Genomic DNA, 22,019 nt, shown 5'->3' with positions numbered 1-22,019 from the left:
AGTGGCTGCTGATGGTCGGGAGAGGGAAGAAGAGATATAGTGTTGGGACATTTTCAGGAGTTGGAGTTGTCCTAGGTAGTGCTGCAGGGACAGATACTGGACGTTGTGTGTCCTGTTATGACCAATGGCTGGACTGGGAGAGAGTGTGGACTACAATGTGGACCACTGTCCATGTGGTACAGCAGAGCTCCAGAATGTATTCGCCAGGTGTAGTGGATGTGCTGCAATGATGGAAGATGTTGTTGATGATTTGGGAGGGGTGGGTGGATAGGGTGGGGGGTGTATGGGGACCTCATTTTTTTTAATGTAACATTTAAAAGAAAATAAAGAAAAAAAGCAAAAAAAATAATAATAATACCCACTTAAATATTATTCTTAATCTGCTATAGTGTTTCCCTTTTTATTACCTTCTTGAAGGCCTCTTTGATCTCCTTGTTCCTATAGACTATAGATCTATAGAACAGAGGGTTTAGCATGGGGACAAAGATGACCTAGAACACTGGCAGCCACTTGTCCCACTCCTGAGAGTGGCTAGAGCTGGGCTGCATGTACACAGAGGAGCCTCTGCCACAGAAGAGCTGCCAAGTGGGAGACACAGGTATTGAAAGCCTTGGACCTGTCTTGGACCTAGGACATTTTCAAGATGGAAGCTGCAATGAAACCAAAAAAAGACAAAGCCAAACAGCCAGTTGCAATGCATTAGAAAATAAGGTCTGCTCATGCTTCCACTTGTCATTATTCTCTACTTTTACCCTGAGCCCAACCTTCTTTTCTTTTTTTTTTTTTTTTATTTAATTCCCCTCCCCTCCCCCGGTTGTCTGTTTTCTGTGTCTTTTTGCTGCGTCTTGTTTCTTTGTCTGCTTCTGTTGTCGTCAGCGGCACGGAAAGTGTGTGCGGCGCCATTCCTCGGCAGGCTGCTACCTCCTTCACGCTGGGCGGCTCTCCTTATGGGTGCACTCCTTGCGCGTGGGGCTCCCCTACGCGGGGGACACCCTTGTGTGGCACGGCACTCCTTGCGCACATCAGCACTGCGCATGGGCCAGCTCCACACGGGTCAAGGAGGCCCGGGGCTTGAACCGCAGACCTCCCATGTGTTAGACGGACGCCCTAACCACTGGGCCAAAGTCCGTTTCCCAACCTTCTTTTCTTTTAAATTTTTCTCTTAACTGTTGTAGCAAGATAATATTTTTGAGATGGTACTTAACTCTTCACCTAATCTTTCCTCCCCACATCTCTTCGGTCATTCTCTTCCTTCAGGCAGCTACGTTATAAGGTTCTCAAGTATCATAGAGGGGATGAGACAGTAAAAAGAAATTAAAATGGAAAGGATAAGATAAAAAACATGAAGGAGTCTGCAGAACAACATATAGACAGAGCCCAAGGAAGACAGTACAAAAATCAAATCAGTTTGGAGACAACAAGAGCAAAAGAGCACTGATCATGTCTTGGATAGAAGAAAAATTGGCAACTGGAATCTTAAGAGGAAGGGGATGTGGGGAGTCCAGATAGACAGACAGTCATTAAGCAGTGAGGGCTTGAGTCCTCCAGAATTTCCTGTACCATAGTAGAGAACGGGAGAACAATTCCTGCTTAACCAAGAGTGGCTGAAAGTAGCAGAGTCATAGGAGCTAATGCACCTTTAGGATTGACAAGTGAGAATCTAAAATTTTATGAGTTGCTGTGTGGAGAGATGTCAAGGATAAAATGCATACATAACTTGACATCTTTCAAGCCCACTTGAACTTGAACACAACCTGGGGACTAAATGGGAAGGGTCATGAATAGACTGATTTTTTTCCTGTTGGAGGAAAGAGGAGAACACGACATAGAAATGGACCTATATAAAGACCATGAAAAATGAATTTCCTGTGCACCTGAGTTTGTGGATAATTTGTTAAAGACTCTTGAGTGTTTGATAAGTATTATGTTTCTCCATTTGCATGGTTTTTATATTCATTTTCGATGTCCACATTATAATAGACAACTGACTATAACAATTCATTTAATGATTTCTTTAATGTAACATGTAAGTTATTTTCAATTTTTTTTAATGTCTTTGAATATATTTACTCTGAAACATTTCCAACATTTGGAAATAGAAGCCAGCTTCCAAGACAGCCCGATGTGATACTTGCTTCATGGAATTCATGGGCTTGTGGATTCCCCTTACATATTAAATCTGTCCAACCATGAAACAAAGAGAGCATTGGCCTCCTCCTCTCTCCACCACCTATGTGCCAGCTGTGTGAATGATCATCTTGCAAGCAGGTCCTCCAGCCCATTCAAGCCTTCAGATGTCTTCAGTCCAAACCAACTACTTGAATGCAATTTCTTGAAAGGCCCTGGGTCAGAACCACACAGCTAAGCCGTCTCTAAATTCCTAACAGGAACTGTAAGAGCAATAATAAAGAATTTTCATTTGATATCACTATATTCATTAATAGTTTTTAAAATAACAGATAAATAACACTGAGAATATAGGCCACTTAGTCAAATGGAGTCTTATTTTGTGATTTTTGGAATATATTACAAGATTGCTTTCAGAATCAAGAATCTTTTATTTTGAATGACTGAAAATTCAAACTAGCTGAAGCAGTAAATCTATTGGCTCATGAAACTGAGGTAGTCAGGAATTACAAGCAGAAGCTCAAAAAATATGATGAAATAACCTATTTCTTAGTATATCTTACATAGCAAATGTCTATCTTCTGCTAATTATTTTCATGGTGGCAAAATTGGCCAAGTTCCAGCTCTCACAGCCTCACTCTACATCATCCAAAAAAAAGAAGAGTTTCTTATGGAAGTTTCCACCAAAAAATAAAAAAGGAAAGGTTTCTTTTTCCAAGAAACCCCAGCAACCATCTTTCATCTCCCTTGCTTTGATTGGATTATGCCCTCTATTTTGCTGTTTCATGATTGCCTTAGACCAGATGTTCTCAACCTTTTTTGTTCCATGAACCTCTTTGCCAGTAAGATGAAAACATTGGACCCCTTACTAAGTCCACACTACACTGGTATTATTTAATAAATATATCACATCCACACCAACACATCCCACAAGAATAATGTTTTTTTGAATTTTCAATTCAGGAATTTCTGACTTAGGCCAATCAAGAATCAGTCCTGAAAAGAATTGGGACCAAACTATGATTGCTGAGATTAGAAAAGGGTATTACTGACACCCGGTCTATAAAAATGTCAAGACACTTGTCAAAGGAAGATATTTGGGTGCTAGCTAGTACAAGAATAAATGAACCTCTAATGTGTGTAATATAACTCTCAATGTAATAAATCATAGTTGTACATGTCTTTTAAAGTCATGTCAGCTTAATAGAATTATAAAAGAGTGTAATTTTTGGTGCTATCCTTATTTTTACTCCTCTATTATATCACACTGTTCTTTCTTTAAAAAACATATCTTAATCTCTGAGTATATTAATGTTGGTACTCTGTTTTATATATACTTGTACTCATCTGCATTGTCATTGCCATGTTTCTTTTTGTCTTGTTTGCTTGTTTGTTTTGTTTTAGGGGCTCTATCTAGTGATCCTTGGCCACATTTTCACATTGCAAAGTGAGGCACTACAAAGCAAGATTTGTAGCTTGGATTTCTTAGTCCGGGATTGTTCTCTGACAGACTTTACTGCTATAGAAACTGAAAAGGACTTCACAATTGTTCTGACAGACCCCTACCATAACCATCAGCAAGGTTTTTCTCTTGTGCAGTTTTACTTCGACATAAGAATTCTCTAGGCTTCTGCCCAGAAGATACCATCCCATTTAGGAGTGTTCTGAAAGTTGAATAGTGAATGGACTGGGTGTATGTTGAGAGTAGGGACATCGTGCAGAAAGAATCTCACTTTTTACCTGGTAAAAATTACCCTAATTTTTCTGTTTACAGCAGTGCCTCTTATATATGCTAGATGGTTCAAAGCCCTTAGTCCCTCATTCCATTCTACGGAGAACAAAGCTCTAGTCTTCTTTCAAAGTGGGGAAGAGATGTTGTGGGGGAGGGGGAAATGGTGGCCTGGATGCAGTTTTAATTGATTTATCTGAAAAAAGAGCAATTTATTTTTTAAGAGATGAATATATGTTGTTATAATGTATTAGAGCCTAAACATTTAATAGCCATGAAAACTGTAGTTCCCTCAGAATGCTACTGAAAATCTACATGCCATATGAATCATTCATTTTCTTTTTCCTTAAGCATTTTCAGAAACATTGCTGAATATAAGCAGCAGGATAATTTTGACTTAGGAAGAATCAAAATACTAAAATTGTACTAAAGTCCTAGGTTGACACATTTATTCAGCACCTATCAATTATGTGAACGCTATGTGGCAACTATCAATTATGTGAACGCTGTGTGCTAGACACTGCTCAGAAGGTGGAATATTAAGGAACTTGTTAATGTAAGTGATAGGACCAAGGTGACTTGGAGTGTCTGCTCTGAACCAGTCTTCACTTCCCTGTATGGAACCCAAAACGGACAGATACATAATGTCACAGAAACTGAGACTCCTCCCCAACCCACTCCAAATGATGCCAGTGTTCCTGCTAGAAGAAGGACCACCTTAAAGGATTAGAGAAAGGGTATTGTCAAAGTCAGCTTTAAGGACACACACTGAATACCAAACATAAAAAAAACAGATAGGAAAGCATAAATGAGTATTACACCTAATTGCACTTTATTTTTTTCTTTTAAATTTGATCTATTGGTATATATGTTTAACATAATAAAACCATACTTTGATTCAAGATATAAATCTTTCTTGTTTCTCATTGTTTTAACTTACTGTACAAGGACACAATTTTAATATTTTATTTATGATTTTAAGTTTCACATTCACAAGTGATGAGACACTAATTGTTCTGTCATTGTTTTTGACAGTAATCATAATGTTTGGTATCAGAAGGAAATTTTTTTTTAAATATCAATAGAATTAAATTAGATGAGCAAGATGCCCAACTTTGTAAATTACTGCCAGGATTGATTTGACTTTACTGGGTTAGCCAGGCTATTGTTTCTTTAATACCCCAACTACTGTCTGTGTTTCTCTCATGAACCTATACTATGTAAAAAAGAACACACTTCTGGATGGGTGAAAGTCAATTTAAAACACGCTGGTAGCTTTTAATCACATTCAGTGTTCTAAATTCTTTCTTGTAACATTGACATGAGCTGTCCATAAAACCACAAAACCCACTGAGACCTTTAGACTTATTTGCAGAAAGGTATTTGATAACTTCAGCTTTTATGTTCTTGTTATTGGTTCACTTTTATTTTCTAGTTGTGGGGTCAATGTTATTAACATTTTCCAGAATATTACACAATTCTTCCATTCTTTGGTTGTGTTTTCTTACCACTGTGGATGTGTTTTCTTAAATTTCAAAATCTCTCTCATACTTAGCTTTCCTCTAAATATGAGTAATCTTGACTTTCCTGTAACATATGCCACCATATTTTATTTCATAAAATTCTGTCAGTCAAATCTAGTTATCAATTTTTCTTCTCCTTTCCAATATATTTCTGTTTTTTATTTTTTCTTCCTATTTTCCTTATGGTTTGTATTCACATTTTTTTTTCCAATTACTTCAATTGAGAGCTTTGTTACTTTATTTTCTTTCTTGTCAAAGTAAGGTACTTTTGAGACTAGCAGGTAAATGGCGTCAAAATAGGTAGGCAGAGCCCAACTCTCACAAAATAGAGCAGAAAAAGGGCAAGAGCCTATCTGAGAGAGCTGCTTTGGAGATAGACAGAAGGGAAAGTGTTCAGCATCATCGAGGAAGGAACAGGACAAATAATGAAGGCAAAGGACAGCTGATTTCTTGGATCTGTTATTTTTTATTTTTTAAAGGTTCCGCTTTTTGTCTCCTTATTTTACACACTAAAATTCAGTACATCATCTGTGGAGGGCAGGTTGCAGGGTGATTGGTTGATGAACACCAGAAACCTAAGAAGCAAATTAGGGGGCTTAGAGAGAAAGCTGTATTTTCTTGGTTATTTCTTTTTCAGTTGTTGGTGCTTTCTTTCTTGTTTGTTCTGTTTCCCCTTTCTTTTCTTGCTTTTTCTTTATTTTACCAATTTTTTCTACCTACTTTATTTCTTTTCTTTCCTTCATATATTTATCTTTTGCTTTGTGTTGTTTTTCTATCATTCCATCTCTTTTTGTTTTCCCTTCAATTTTTTGTTTTTCTTTCTCTCACTGTTTTTTCCTTTTTTCTTTCTTTTTTCTTTTTTGTTTTTTTCTTGTTTTCCTCTCTTCTCATTATTCTGGCCTTTTAATTCAATTTATATATTTTTCTCTGTTTTGTTTCTTGTATCAGTTTTTCTATACCGGTATTTTTTTCTTAATACATTATACATTAAGAATTTTTACTCATGTTAATTATTTATTTTCATGGGTCTTGTATGGTTCCTCTTCTACCTTTTTTATTATAATTACTATTATTCTATTTCTCTTTTTATCTCTTACCTTTCCTCTGCTCCTGATTTTTTTCCAAGTGAACACAGAAAACACCAAGGAAATAGAATCAGAGGAATGAAGTATCAAAGGGAAACCTTATCAAGCACACAAAAACACCAACAAAATAAGCACTAGAGTAGAAAGAGAAGCTAACCAACCAAATAAGCTCATCAAGATAAACAGATACCTAGACACCAACAAAAAATTACAAGCCATATTAAGAAACAGTAAGGCATGGTCCAGTTTAATGAACAAACTAAAAACAATGAGGAGATGCAAACTTGGAACAACTAATCAGAGATAGCCAAACAAATCAAACAAATATCATGAATCAACTTAATGAATCAAGGAAGAGATTAAGGCTATTAAGAAGATACTGGGAGAACATACTGAAGAAATTGTAAACATACACTAAAACATAACAGATATGATGATGAGGTGTGGCACAATCCAAGAAGTCAAAAATACACTGGAAGCATGTAACAGCAGATTTGAACAGGCAGAGGAAAGAATCAGTGATGTGGAAGACAATACATCTGAAATCAAATGGATAGTAAAAGAGATGGATAAAAACAGTAAAATCCAGCAGGAACTTAGGGATTTGAATGACAACACAAAATGCACAAACATATACATTATAGGCACCCCAGAGGGAGAAGAGAAGGGCAAAGGAGACAGAGTTTTGGAGGGAATAATAGCTAAAAATTTCTACACTCTTTTGGGAGACAGGGATGTACGTGTCCAGAAACACAGTGCACTCCAAACAGTATAAATCTTAACAGACTATGCCATGACATATGCTTGTCAAATTGTCCAATGCTCAAGACAGAGAAAGAACACTGAAAGCAGCAAGAGTAAGGAGATCCAGCACATATAAGGCAAGTGTGATAAGATTAAATGCTGATTTCTCATGTGAAATCACAGAACCAGGAAGGCAATGGTATGACATAGTTAAGGAGCTAAAAGAATAAAAACTTCCAAACAAGAATTCTGTATCCAGCAAAGCTGGCATTCAAAAATGAGGGAGAGTTCAGTATATTCACAGATAAACAGAAATTGAGTTTGTCAACAAGAAACCTGCCCTTCAAGAAATACTAAATGGAGTTCCGCAGGTTGAAAGAAAAACAACAGGAGAGAGAAAGATGGAGGAAAGAAAATTACTGGTAGGAATAACTAAAAAAATTAAAACAGCATATGGTATACACGAACCTAAAAAATATATATATGGCTGATGTAAGTAAATCTTGGCACTAATAACATTGAATGTTAATGGATTAAACTCTCCAATCAAGAGAGATAGATTGGCAGAATGAATAAGGAAATATGACCTGTTTATATGCTGTCTACAAGAAACTGACCTTAGAAACAGGGACACAAGGAGACTGAAAGTGAATGGTTCAAAAACAATTTTACATGCAAACAATAACAAATAAAGGGTAGGAGAAGCTATGCTATTATCAGACAAAATAGACTTTAAAAGCAAAACTTTTGTAAGAGACAAAGAAGGACACTATATATTAGTAAAAGGGGTAATCTATCAAGTATGAAGAACAATCATGAACAGTTATGCACATAACCAGGGTGCCTTAAAATATATAAAGAAAGGGAAGCAGACTTGGCCCAATGGATAGGGTATCCGCCTACCACATGGGAGGTCCGCGGTTCAAATGCCGAACCTCCATGACCCCTGTGGCAGGCCCATGTGCAGTGCTGATGTGCGCAAAGAGTGCTCTGCCACGCAGGGGTGTCCCTTGCATAGGGAAGCCCAACGAGCAAGGACTATAAATGATGGGATTCACCATGGGGATCACCACAGCATAGAATATGGACACCAACTTGTCCCTGTTTAAGGAGTGGCTTGAATTAGGTCGCATGTACATGAAGAGACCAGAACCATAGAAGAGGGTCACAGTAGTTAGGTGGGAGGCACAAGTGCTGAAGGCTTTGGTCCTACCTTTAGCTGAATTGATTTTAAGGACAGCAGCAACAATGTAACTGTAAGAAATGAGCAACACAAGGGCAGACACCGCACCAACAACTACACCCATAATGAAGGTCACCACCTGGCTGGTGGAAGTATCAGAGCAGGACAGAGCCAGGACTGGGGGAAGGTCACAGAAGAGTGGTTGATCATGTTGGGCCCACAGAAATCATGATGATAGACAGCGTATGTCTCAATCAAACAACTAAGGAATCCACCCAAATAAGACCCAGCCACCATCTTTAAACAAAGTGTGTTGGAAATGAGAGTGGCATAGAGCAACAGGTTGCAGATCACAGCACACCGGTCATAGGCCATGGCAGCCAGGAGAAAGCATTCAGTCAGCCCCATTCCACAGAAGACAAAATATTGCATGGCACATCCAATGAAGGAAATGGTTTTCTTCTCTGTGATGATGTGGAGCTCTTTGAAGCTGTGGAGGATGCATAGCAGATGTCCAGGAAGGACAGGTTACAGAGGAAGAAGTACATGGGTGTGTGCAGGTGGGAATCCATCCTAATGAGGGCAATGAGACTCAGGTTCCAGGCCAATGTCATGAAGTAGATTCCCAGGAAGAGCACAAAAAGGAAAATCTTCATGTGGGGATCATCTGAAAACCCCAGAAGGATGAATTTTGTCACAAACGTGTTGTTTCTTCCTGCAGCCATAGACCTGCTTCCTGCACAAGGAATGAAGCAATTCTACAGTCATATTTTGTTTGTCATTATATGAATAATATTTCCTGAAGGTCATATGGACAGTTGATGTACAGTTAACGTCCCAGCCATCTTCTAAGCAAAGTCCTCTCAGAGGAAGTCAGTATATAAAAATCGTTTGGCACTGTTTAAAATGTTTATACTATATACCTTGTGGTCTAAAAGAGCTTAGGAATCAGAAACCTGAGATGTGTCCTCAGTACCATTCCTAACCACTAGATGACTTTGGAATAGTCACTTCGCCCCCCTGAGTCTTCATTGGCCTCTAAAGCCAAGAAGAGGCAAGACCACTTTCATGATGACAGCGATCTTTTAACCCTGTCAAAAGTATATGAAAGCTGATTTGCTTTGATAGCAAAAAGTAAGCTATTCAAAAGCAGGCAGAGATTTTTGTCTGTTCTGTTTATTGATCTATCCTGAGGGACTAGAACATTTCCATAGGACCCAGTAAACATCTGTTGAATGAACAAAGGATTTTTTTCACTGATTATCAGCAGAACCTAGAATAGTGTTTGCCTATAATGAATGCTAAATTTTAATAAAATAACCACAAACACTTATTGAATGCTTCCTGTGTACCAGACACTGTACTAGGGATTTGGTTTATATTAAGTCCTCTAATCTTGTTAATAAGCTCTGGAAATGAGTAGTGTTATTCTGCCTCTTCTACAGATAATAAGGGGAATAGGCTGTATATTTTTAGTTGTCATTTGTTACATGAATGATAAAAGAGAGAAGGACCTGGACTTACTAAATTACTTCAGGCAGAAGTATCCTGGAATCTCATGCTGTAAAAGAAGAAACATTGACTGCTTTGCTCTGATTACATCTTTTGCAACCTTTAGTTCATCTGCATTTTCCATTGTCTATGCCTGGTTTATGGTTTAATTTTTTTTTTGTACTTTAGCCTTAAGCAAATAGTAATACCTGCTTCTGGAACTTCTGTTTCTTTGTTACCAAGTTGGCAAAATGGACTTTGGGAGGTGATTATTTTAATGGGTAGAGATAGCCACATTCTTCCTCTGAGAGGCTGCCCTCTGTTACGTACTCTTGGGTTGATGGCTAAAAACACAACCATCTTTTTTTTTTTTCATTTATTTATTTTTATCCATTTATTTTTTTAATTTTATTCATTTTTTTTAATATTACATTCAAAAAATATGAAGTCTCATTCAACCCCACCGCCCCCACCCCCCTCTCCCCCCACAGCAACACTCTCTCCCATCATCATGACACATCCATTGCATTTGGTAAGTACATCTCTGGGCATCGCTGCACCTCATGGTCAATGGTCCACATCCTAGCCCACACTCTCCCATGTTCCATCAAGTGGGACGTGGGAGGATCTACAATGTCCGGTAATTGTCCCTGAAGCATCACCCAGGACAACTCCAAGTCCCGAAAACGCCTCCACATCTCATCTCTTCCTCCCATTCCCCGCACCCAGCAGCCACCATGGCTACTTTTCCCACACCAATGCCACATTTTCTCTGTGGACCTTGGATTGGTTGTGTCCATTGCACTTCTATGTCAAGAGGGGGCTTAGATTCCACATGGATACTGGATGCAATCCTCCTGCTTTCAGTTGTAGGCACTCTAGGCTCCATGGTGTGGTGGTTGACATTCTTCAACTCCATGTTAGCTGAGTGGGGTAAGTCCAATAAATCAGAGTGTAGGAGTTGAAGTCTGTTGAGGTTCAGGGCATGGCTATCATATAACACAACCATCTTTAGAGCCAAACACTTCTGAGAGCTAATTGTTCTCAGAAGTGACGGTGAAAAGGCCCAACCCATCACCAGAGCATTCTTTCATTCCCCTAATTTATTCTCCTCTGAGCTTTCCCTGTTCTGGGTCCAGGAAGATTTCCCTTTTGAGTTAGTGGGCAGCTTTCTGCTTTAAGATTCCCTTTGTTAGATGTAAGCCATATACACAAACATACCAGATCTTATACCAAAATGTAGTGGTTAAAACCAAAGTTTCCAGGAGCAAGATGCGGCTCAAGCAGTTCAACACCCTGCCTTTCATATGGGAGGTTCCAGGTTTGGTTCCTGGTGTCTCCTAAAGAAAAACAAAAACATGGAAACGGACTTTGGCCCAGTGGTTAGGGCGTCCGTCTACCATATGGGAGGTCCGCGGTTCAAACCCCGGGCCTCCTTGACCCGTGTGGAGCTGGCCATGCGCAGTGCTGATGCGCGCAAGGAGTGCCGTGCCACGCAAGGGTGTCCCCCGCGTGGGGGAGCCCTACGCGCAAGGAGTGCGCCCGTGAGGAAAGCCGCCCAGTGTGAAAAGAAAGAGCAGCCTGCCCAGAAATGGCGCCGCCCACACTTCCCGTGCCGCTGACGACAACAGAAGCAGACAAAGAAACAAGACGCAGCAAATAGACACCAAGAACAGACAACCACCAGGGGAGGGGGGGAAATTAAATAAATAAATAAATCTTAAAAAAAAAAAGAGAGAGAAAAACAAAAACAAAAACAAAAACCAGACATGAGCAAACAGACAAGAGAGCCATTTCAAGGGCGAGGGGAAAAAAATGCAGGCTCCCAAAAGTTTCAAATTCTGGTCCTGCCTTTTTATCAATATAAACGGGCAATGTTTCTTAAGCTCTTAAATTTCAATTTCCCCATTTGTAAAATTAGTGTGATAATAATACCTACCTCAAAAGGGATGTAAATAAGATGTAATGAGATGTAAATAAGATCTGGGCACAGTGCCTGAGGAATAGAAATCCCTCAATAAATTTAGCTAATGACATCATCAACTCTCTCTACCTGAGCATGGCCACATGATGTCTATCCTTTCTTACTTCTCATTGTGATTAATTTCATTGTGATGAAAACAGTTCATTTTCTATTTAATATTTTGGGTGCCATATAAGCACTTCTACTACCTGGATGTGTCACTGAGGGTAAGCCAATTAAACTCTCAGGGCCTGAGTAAATTACAATTATTTTCCAAGGATCCCTCAAGCTCTGAAGGTCTGGATCTGTAAGCATAGTTAAAATTTTAAGAAATTTATTTCCTCTTTTTTTAAACTTTTCCTAAAGGAATAAATTTTATTTAAAATAAAAGAGTTAATCCATTTCTACATGAAGGGGTATAATTGCTGAGACTCTTGACACACAAGGCAATAGGCTGAAATTAGGGAAGGGAATTTAGCAACTAAGACAGCTTTCAAAAGGAGGTAAACTGTTTCCCAAATAGGTTATGAGCAAGAAAAGCAGGGAAGGTCTTCAGGTGAAGCATTCTTAGTCAGGGTTGGGGAAATCTGGCCCAAGAGATCCTGATACTGAAGAAGTAGGTTAAATTTTTTTAAGTTTAAATCCATCATTAGGATCTATACATTTTCCTAGGTTTAGAAAAAAAGCTGATAAAACAGGATGGCAATAGATTTTACCTTTTGTGACAACTCTGATTAAATGATAATGACTACATAGAGTAAGACTGAGAAGTTCAAGAACAGGCAAATCATAAATTAGCAATTATGACAGGTAGTCATAAATGTCTGCCTTGGTCAGGAAAATGCAGAGTAGAGACACTCAATGTATGTGGCAGCCAATTCTATAAGAAATTTGAAAATGAGTAAGAAAATCGCCTTATGAAATTCAACTGTATATTATCATAATCTCTTCACACCCTTACTTAAAACCAATCAAATTACAAATACATTAAAATAGCAGAAGTTTAAGTGAACAACAAAAAGTATCAAAGCATGGAAGTGTTCATCAACAGGTGAAGGGACAAATGAAAATGGTATATATATATAAACAATGGAATATTATTCCACAGCAAAAAGTGAAGTTCTGATACAGGCTACAACATGGTGAAGAAACAGAAAGTAAATTATAAGTTAACCAGGACCCAGGGTGGGAGAGGAGAAGGAGTTCTTGCTTATTGTGTGCACATTTCTAACTGAGGTGATGAAAAAAAGTTGGGGTAATGGATACTGGTAATAATAACACAATATTGTGCATCTAATTATTACTGAACTATATACTGGAAAGTGGTTAAGTGGGAACTTTTTAATTGTATATATGTCATTGCAATAAAAAATTTAAAATAGAATAATGTGGTCCTGGCATAAGGATACACATATAGATCAATGGAATATAATGGAAAGTCCAGAAGTAAAACTACACACACAAAAACATATCATTACAACAAATAAACCTCACATGGTATTACAAATGTTGAGAAGCACAGGGCATGAGTGAGATTCAGCTCAGCCTTAAACTCACTAGGAATTTGTATATCTTAGAATTCATTTGCTGACAGATTCTCCTAAAACATTATTTGTCTTCATGTTTGATTAACACGTACTTGGTGGGTAGGGGAGTGGAATCACCTATACATTTTTCTTGTTGTTGTTATTTACTCATTTATTTATTTTTGAGGAGGTACCAGAGAGTGAATCTGGGACTTCACCCATGGGAAGCAGGTGCTCAACCACTTAGCTTCACCCACTCCCCACCAAACATGTTTTAATGAGGCTATTTTAATTGTTATAAAACAAAGCCACCACAATGTAAACTATGGTCCATGCGGTGTGACAGTGCTCCAGGTTGTATTCACCAAAGGCAATGACTGTGCCTTAATGATGAAAGGGAATGTTGAAGTGGGAGGAGGGCAGGGCGGGGTGGGGTACATGTTTTTACTGCAATGTTTTGTGTGATCTATTTATCTTTTTCTAAAAGACAAAAAATTTGCTAAAAAAATAAAAAACAAAACAAAGGCTAGAGAAAAATTCATTATCTTGAGTCTCAAATCGGAGTCTGAAAAATACTGTTTTCATTTCTTCCACTAGTGACTAGTAAAAACTTCAACGTAATATGGATCCAAAGTCTTTTCACCAAGCAGTCCTGCCTAATAAATCCATGATAAAAATGCATTTTAAAATTTTAGAATTATTTTTAAATTTTTAAGAGAGGAAAAGCACTAGGCTAAAATTCCTAATCCCTGAACTCCAGTCCATCTTCTACTGTGGGATACTGGGCCCCTGATTTCTCTGGGCCTCAGTTTACTGCAATGAAACTGAGAAGCTTAAATAGACAGCCTCCAAGGACCCAAACAGTTTAATTACAGTTAAGGTAACTACATGGAGAAATCTTTATCTACACAGATCCTTACTGGTATAGACCTCCAATGGAATATTGCTTCCACCTTGTGGAATTGTGTCTAAATTTTGAGGACAGCTTTACAATTTGGGGACTCAAGTGCATGAGACTCCAGCATTATAATAATGATCATTATGAAACATATTGTATGCTCCCCATTCTCTAGGTGCTGTACCATGCGATCGTCAGGCATCTGAACTCAATACTATCCAGCAATTCAATCCTGAAAAAAACCCAGACCAAGGAGATACACAATTTACTGAACTTAATGTAAAAGTAAATGATAAATGATAATAATAAACAAATATTTAGATAAAGGTGATATAATTAAGAACTGGTAGTTCAAAATTCACGTTACTCATACCCTTTTAAATCAGATTTTTAAATCCTTGAAAAGAGGTGTTATGACATAGTGAAAGACCAGTTGAGAAGAATGGGCACATAGATTTTTTTAAAAAATCACTACTGGTGTCATGTGTCATGGATTTGAATCCTGGTTTGCCTATTGTCATCTGTGTTGTCTTAGGCACCCAAATTAATCTCATAATCAAATTAATCTCTTCCTTCATTTGTGAGACTGGACCCATTGCACAGATACTGTTTAATTGTATGAGGATCAAATGGTACACAACCTGCATGAAAAATATTATGAGTTATTCAAATGGGAGGGGTTATCATTTTGAGTTTTAAATTGCCCATTTGTCTCAGAAGAAACACTTCCAACTATAATCTGATAACAGTTTATTAGAAATAGCATGGTAATGAATATAAATGCTGTTCCCCATTATGTTTTTATTTTTTTTAATATTTATTTTCCTTCCCCCACCCTACTATTTCTGCTCTCTGTGCCCAGTCTCTCTGTGATCTTCTATATCTATTTCTCTTTTTCTCTTCTCTTCTCAACTTTCTCCTGTAGGATTCGACCCTAGGACCTCTGATATGGAGAGAGGTTCCCTGTCACCTGTGCCAACTCAGTTCTTGGTTTCTGCTGCTCTTTACCTTGACTCTCCCCCTCTTCTCTCTTTTGTTGAATCATCATCTTGTTGCGTGACTCACTTGCGCATGCACTGGCTCACCACATGGAGGGGAAGAGGTGGAGGGAGAATCAGTGAAAACAAGAGTTCACATGCCCAATTGAACTTAACCTACTGTCATTTCAAGTTTCCTTACACTGAAAATTACGTTAAAAGCAAAACCTGGCACCTACATGCCAGGATCTTTCCCTCACTCAATCCCCACCTAAAAAGGGAGGAAAGCAGGCATTTCACACATGGTCAAAATACAGCCAAGCTACCCTGCATTCATTTCTGTATCTTCCATCAGTTTCAAAAGTAATCCATTATAAGGTGATTGCATATTGTAAAGACTGGCTCCCTTTATTGAACAATAAGAAATGCATTCTGGTGGGGCACCCTATGGCAGAGACTATAAAGACTGATATAATTGCTTACATTATCTTCTTAGGTCATCTCAACCAGTCCTATGGCTATAAAGAACTTTCTATGCCCGTGACTCTCAAATTTTTATCTCCAGCCTTGATCTCCACATCAAACTCCCAAATCATGAATCTAACTAGTCTTCAGTTTTCCAATGATTTCCAATGATTACGTAATCTCAAAAGTAGCATACTAAAACAGAATTATTCTTTCCTCCAAAATTCTGTTCTTCCCCCATTCTTCCCCTTCTCACTAAATGGTACCATCACCCATCAGCCACTCAAGCCAAAACCTTGGGTTCTTAATGATAGCCCTTTTCCTACATCTAGACAACTCCATCTCCAAAATATAAAATCTGATATTTAATCAATTCTCCCTGACTCCACTTCTAACACTCTAAGTTCAAGCACCATCATCCCTCACTTAGACTAATGCAATTTCCAACTCACTATTACTTACTCTCAAAAAAAGCTGGCAGAATAATCTTTCAAAACTATAAATCAGGTCATTTTGCTTCCCAGTTCTCCAATGGTTTCTCCCTGCACCATCAAAAGACTAAAGTCTTTCCTACAGCCTAGCCTGGCTCTCCAGCCCCACCTCAGTACTTCATTATGCAGCATCCTCATGGGTCTTTCAGGTTCCACCTTAATCTCTACTGAGGGGTCTTTGTATGTGCTCTTCCCTGTCCTTGGAAAACTCTGTGCCCTCATCTTTTAATGGCTGGCTTCTTATCATCCTTGGGATCAAATGCCATGCTGCTCCTCTCACCCTACGCACTCTGTCACGTCATACTCTTCTCTTGGTAAATGAAACTATCACATAAAGTGATTTTTTTTATGAGTAGTTTATCCAAGTCTTCTCACAGTCATGTCAACTCTTTAAGAACAGTTCATAATTCATAGTGAAGCTTCAGTAACCCTTTGCTGAATGGATGGATAAATTAACAGATAAACACAAATTTTTCCATTTCTAATACTTTCTTTGGGATCTTAGAGATTAAAACAAATGAACATTTTAGAAAATAATGATTTTCTTCCATTTTCAAAAACTAAGCATCAAGAAAGAGAAATTAACCAAGAATATATTAATTAAGCTGCCATTTTAATATTGTCTTGCATCTATAGTGAATATAGATTAAATAGTTGTAATGTAAATTCATGTCAACTTGGCCAGGTTATGGTGTCCAATTGTTTGGTGAAGCAAGCATTGTCTTGATTGATACTCTGAAGATATCTTGTGGGCTTAAATCATCAGTAAGTTATTGCATCTATGGCTAATGACATCTACAATCATCTGATGAGATTGCCTTCAACAATGAGAGAAGTCTCATTCCAATCAGGTGAAAGCTTTAAAAGGTGGAGTGATAATTTCAGCAGTCGGAAGAGAGAATTTCCATCTCTACTTCAGCCAAACAGCTACTGCTGGGTAATTCATCAAAAACCTTCATCTCAATTCCCAGCTTGTGGCCTCCCTTATGGAATTTGGACTTGCTTATTCCCATATTTGTGTGAGATCATTCTTAAAAAATCTCATAATATTTACAGATATCCCCTGTCAGTTTTGTTTCCCTAGAGAACCCTGAGTAACATAGCTTTGGTACTGAGAGTGGGGTACTGCTGTTGCAAATATCAAAAATGTGGAAAAAGCTATGGAATTGGGTAATGGGTAATGGAAGAAGGTAGTTATAAATACCAGCTCTGACCACATGACCAGTTACAAAAATGAAGACAATAATGCTTATAAATATTTTCTTTCTTCTTTTGTTGAGTATGTTTGTGTATATATATACATTTTAAAAATCTTTGTTTTCTTCCCTATTGTATCCTTTTATCTTTGCATTAACTTCGTGTTTTAGTATTTAAGTTATAGGATATCAAGTTATCCAAAAACTTGCACCCTATCCTGGGGAGAGTTAGTGTGTTTATGGTTAGGCTTTAATCTGCAATTTTATAAGCAGAGTGAAAGTCAGACAGAAAGAGAAGTCACAAGGAACAACCACGTAGCAGTTTGATATTATTGATGAATTCCAAAAAGAAATGCTGGATTATGTTTATAAACTGATCTTTTCCTTTGGGCATATTAGATTATATTGGATTCAGAGGTTTGCTTGATTAAGTAATCATGTAAACCTCTTGTGCCAGTAGGGTGTTAAGTCCCCACCTTTTGGTGGGTCAGGACTCAAAGATAAAAGTCATGGCAAAGGACAGAGTTAAGGGCTTTTAATGTTGGAGTTTCGATTTTGGAGTTTGATGCTGAAGCTGGAGCCCCAGGGAGAGAGACAGAGCCATTCACCTGATAGCCTACAGCTGTCCTTGTGGACAGAGGCAAAGTCTAGAGAGCCTATTGTCTACAGGTGACCTTGGGGAGAAAACAGAGGAGCTGAGCCCAGAGGAACCCAGGAAGCCTGAACCCTCCCAGGCATTAGCAGCCGTCTTGCTCCAACACATGAAAAGAGACTTTGGTGAGAGAAGTAACTTATGCTTTATGGCCTGGTATCTGTAAACTCCTACTGCAAATAAATACCCTTTGTGAAAACCAACCAATTTCTGGTATTTTACATCAGCACCCCTTTGACTGAATAACACAAGCCAAAAGACAGAAATCAATGCAACTTGGAGGAGAAGGGAGAAGACATTGCCATGTACATTGCTATTTAATGGAAAAGTCAAGGACCAAGGATCAGCAGTACCCAGCCCCAGAGTGCCACAGTCCTCTGAGAGAAAGCATCACCTGGTGAGGCATTGACGCTTGGAGTTCTCCTATCCTCAAAAATGTGACCTGAATAAAAGGATCAATTCAGACCAGCAGAATATCTCAGGGTACATATAATACCAGGAGCTAAAAATGCTTTTTGACCTGAATCAAGGGGGAAATGGAAAGGACAAATGAGTTTATATGGCTATGAGTCTCCAAAAAGACCTGGGAGGTTATCAGAGGGGTTGTCCTTATGCACACCTGAGCAGAGTCCCAGAGACAGATAAAGTAGATACAACCCTGGGTATTGGTTCTTCTGAGGGCTACAGAGACCCACAGGTTCTATGGACTTGGCAGATGGAGTTCAGTGCCATGTCAGTTGGTCCTACTTTGGAGTTTGTGTTTCTTTGTGATGGAGCTGGACTCAGATGTGACCTTTTTCCACGAGCTTCTCCTGTTACTTTTACCAGAACTGTAGTTGGTGCTGGGCTTTAATGTATACCCAGGGGACCTGAATCTCTGGACTGACCATATGATAGCCAGACCTTGAGCCTCAACAGACTTCAGCTCCTACACTCTGGATTATTGGACTTACCCCACTCAGCTAACATGGAGACGAAGAAGGTCAACCACCACACCATGGAGAGAGGAGCTTCTGGCTACAGCCCCTCCCCGTAGGGCTGGAGGCCCATCTGCAGGAGTCCCTGATTTGCCTGTAGTACAGCGGCGCCCCCAGCAGGCTGTTTCAGGGGCTTGCAGGGCGGGAGGTGTCCTGAAGTCGACTTGGTGAGACAGTGACAGAAGAGATTCTTGTAAGAGGGGGAATTTTGGGTTTCTGACACAGAGGTCAGAGTTTGCAGGCGTGACCCCACCCCATAGAGCTGGCGCCCAGTTGCGAGGATCCCTGAAGGCTGTGTTGTGCTATGATGCTCCCAGACTCCCTGTTAACTGGATTCATGGTTCCCAGGTCTGTGTCCCCTAAACCCTGGTGGCCCACACCCCCGAGACTCACACCTCTTGAGTGTGCAATATCACAGATTTCCCATCCCTGAATCCACCTCGCACCGAAGGCCATCTGAGGTCCCTGATGGTCCTAGCCCTTGGAGTTTGTGGGGTTTTTTTTTCCTTTTTCTCTTTTTTCTTTTTTTTTATTGTCTTGGTGGATAATATTGCATTATCTCCTGGTCTTTTCTCCCATTGTGTACCCCAAGGTCTTTTTTCATTTATTTAGGGGTTTTTTTCTTTCTTCTTTTCTTTTTCTTGCTTGTTTCCCCTCTTTTCCTTGCCTACCCCCATTTTTTCTTCTCTTTTTTTCTTTTCTCTCTTTTTCTTCTTATTTTATTTTATTTTATTTATACAATAGGTGCTGCAGGGAGTGCCTCATATTTGCTGTGTTAGCTCATGCTCCATTTCCTCATTTCTGTGTGAATTGATTTTGGCAACCTACACTAACCCCTTTACACCACATCTTGCTATCCTCCATCATCTACTGTCTCCCTTACATTCCACCTCCCTTTCTTTGGTCCCCAAATTGTCTAGCTTTTGATTTCTAATACCTTTGTTCTGTTTTCTGTCTTTTATCCACTTCTGATAGTATTGTCTTTCTTTTCTCTTTCTCTCTCTCATGAAAACACTGGCTTTTTAATTCATATTATATTCCTCCCCATATTCTGTTGACTGTATCATTATAGGTACTCTACTTACTGCTATAACTCTACACAACTTACATGAGTCTAATATCCATTCTCCCAGATCTCACATTGTTGCTCTGTTAATATTTATTACCAATACTACTGTACACATTTTATTTTTTTACACAATTTCCTTTCCGTGGCCCTAATATCTTCCTTCAAAGAGACCTCAGCCTGCAACAAGAAATTAGAATAAGAAGAACAAAGTGACAAAGAGAAGATATAACACTTATGCAAAAACAACTAATCAATCACCAAGACTAGACAAAGAAGCTAAGGAACTGATTAAACCCGTCAAGATAAAATGATGACCAGACAGCAAAAAAAAGCTACAAACCAAACCAATAATCAGGAAAATATGGCTGAATCCAATGAACAAACTAAAAACCAGGAAGGGCAGCAGAACATCGGACAAGTAATTAAAGATCTCAGAAAATATGTTAGAGACCAACTAAATGAAGTAAAGGAAGAGTTTAACAATATGAAGAAAACACTTGGAAAAGAAATTGCAGACAAAAGCAATAAGACAACAGATATGATGGGAATGAACACCACAGTTCAAGAAATCAAAAATACACTCACAGTATATATGAAAAACCTAAAGCCAATATTGTTTACAATGGAGAAATCCTAGACTCCTTCCCTCTAAACTCAGGAACAAGACAAGGATGCCCACTGTCTCCGCTCCTATTTAACATTGTCTTAGAATTACTTGCTCGAGCACTGAGGCAAGAACCAGAAATAAAAGGCATTCAAATTGGAAAGGAAGAAGTCAAAATTTCATTATTTGCAGACGACATGATCCTATACATAGAAAACCCTGAGAGATCTACAACGAAGATTCTAGAACTCATAAATGAGTTTAGTAAAGTCGCAGGTTATAAGATCAATGCGCAAAAATCAGTAGCATTTCTGTACACTAATAATGAGCAAGATCAGGAGGAAATCAAGAAACAAATACCATTCACAATAGTAAATAAAAAAATCAAATACTTAGGAATAAATTTAACTAAAGAGGTAAAGAACTTATACACCGAGAACTATACAAGATTGTTCAAGGAAATCAAAGAAGACCTAAATAAATGGAAGACTATTCCTTGTTCATGGATAGGAAGACTGAATATTATTAAGATGTCTATCCTACCAAAACTGATCTACACATTCAATGCAATCCCAATAAAAATCAATGCAGCCTTCTTTAAGGAACTAGAAAAACTAACTATGAAATTTATTTGGAAAGGAAAGAGACCCCGAATAGCCAAAGACATACTGAAAAAGAAAAATGAAATTGGAGGAATCACACTACCTGACTTCAAAACATACTACAAAGCTACAGTGGTGAAAACAGCATGGTATTGGCATAAGGAGAGACACATAGACCAATGGAATCAAATTGAAAGCTCTGATATAGAACCTCACATATACAGCCACATAATATTCGATAAAGCCACCAAACCCTCTCAACTGGGAGAGAGTGGCCTATTCAACAAATGGTGTCTGGAGAACTGGATAGCCATATGTAGAAGAATGAAAGAGGATTACCATCTCACACCCTATACAAAGATCAACTCAAGATGGATCAAAGACCTAAATATAAGAGCCAAGACCATAAAAACCTTAGAAAGCAGTGTAGGGAAACATCTACAGGACCTTGTAATAGGAAATGGATTTATGAATATCTCACCAAAAGCACGAGCAGCAAAAGAACTAATAGATAAATGGGACTACCTCAAAATTAAAGCCTTCTGCACCTCAAAGGAGTTTGTCAAGAAAGTAAAAAGGGAGCCCACACAGTGGGAGAAAATATTTGGCTATCATATATCTGATAAGAAACTTATAACGTGCATATATAAAGAACTTCTATATCTTGAAAATAAAAAGATAAACAACCCATTTAAAAAATGGGAAAAAGACTTAAAC

At 38.5% G+C, this 22,019-nt stretch overlaps 1 pseudogene; it reads right to left on the bottom strand.

The window, feature by feature from the left end:
* Nucleotides 1-383: 383 nt before the first annotated feature.
* LOC131280147 (olfactory receptor 5A2-like) lies at nt 384-9,116 on the bottom strand (annotated as a pseudogene).
* Between the last annotated feature and the right edge of the window lie 12,903 nt (nt 9,117-22,019).

Source organism: Dasypus novemcinctus, chromosome 10 (genome assembly GCF_030445035.2).
Source record: "Dasypus novemcinctus isolate mDasNov1 chromosome 10, mDasNov1.1.hap2, whole genome shotgun sequence".
NCBI lineage: Eukaryota > Metazoa > Chordata > Mammalia > Cingulata > Dasypodidae > Dasypus > Dasypus novemcinctus.
Note: the sequence above shows the minus strand (reverse complement) of the source record. Positions and strands in the feature narration are given on the sequence as shown.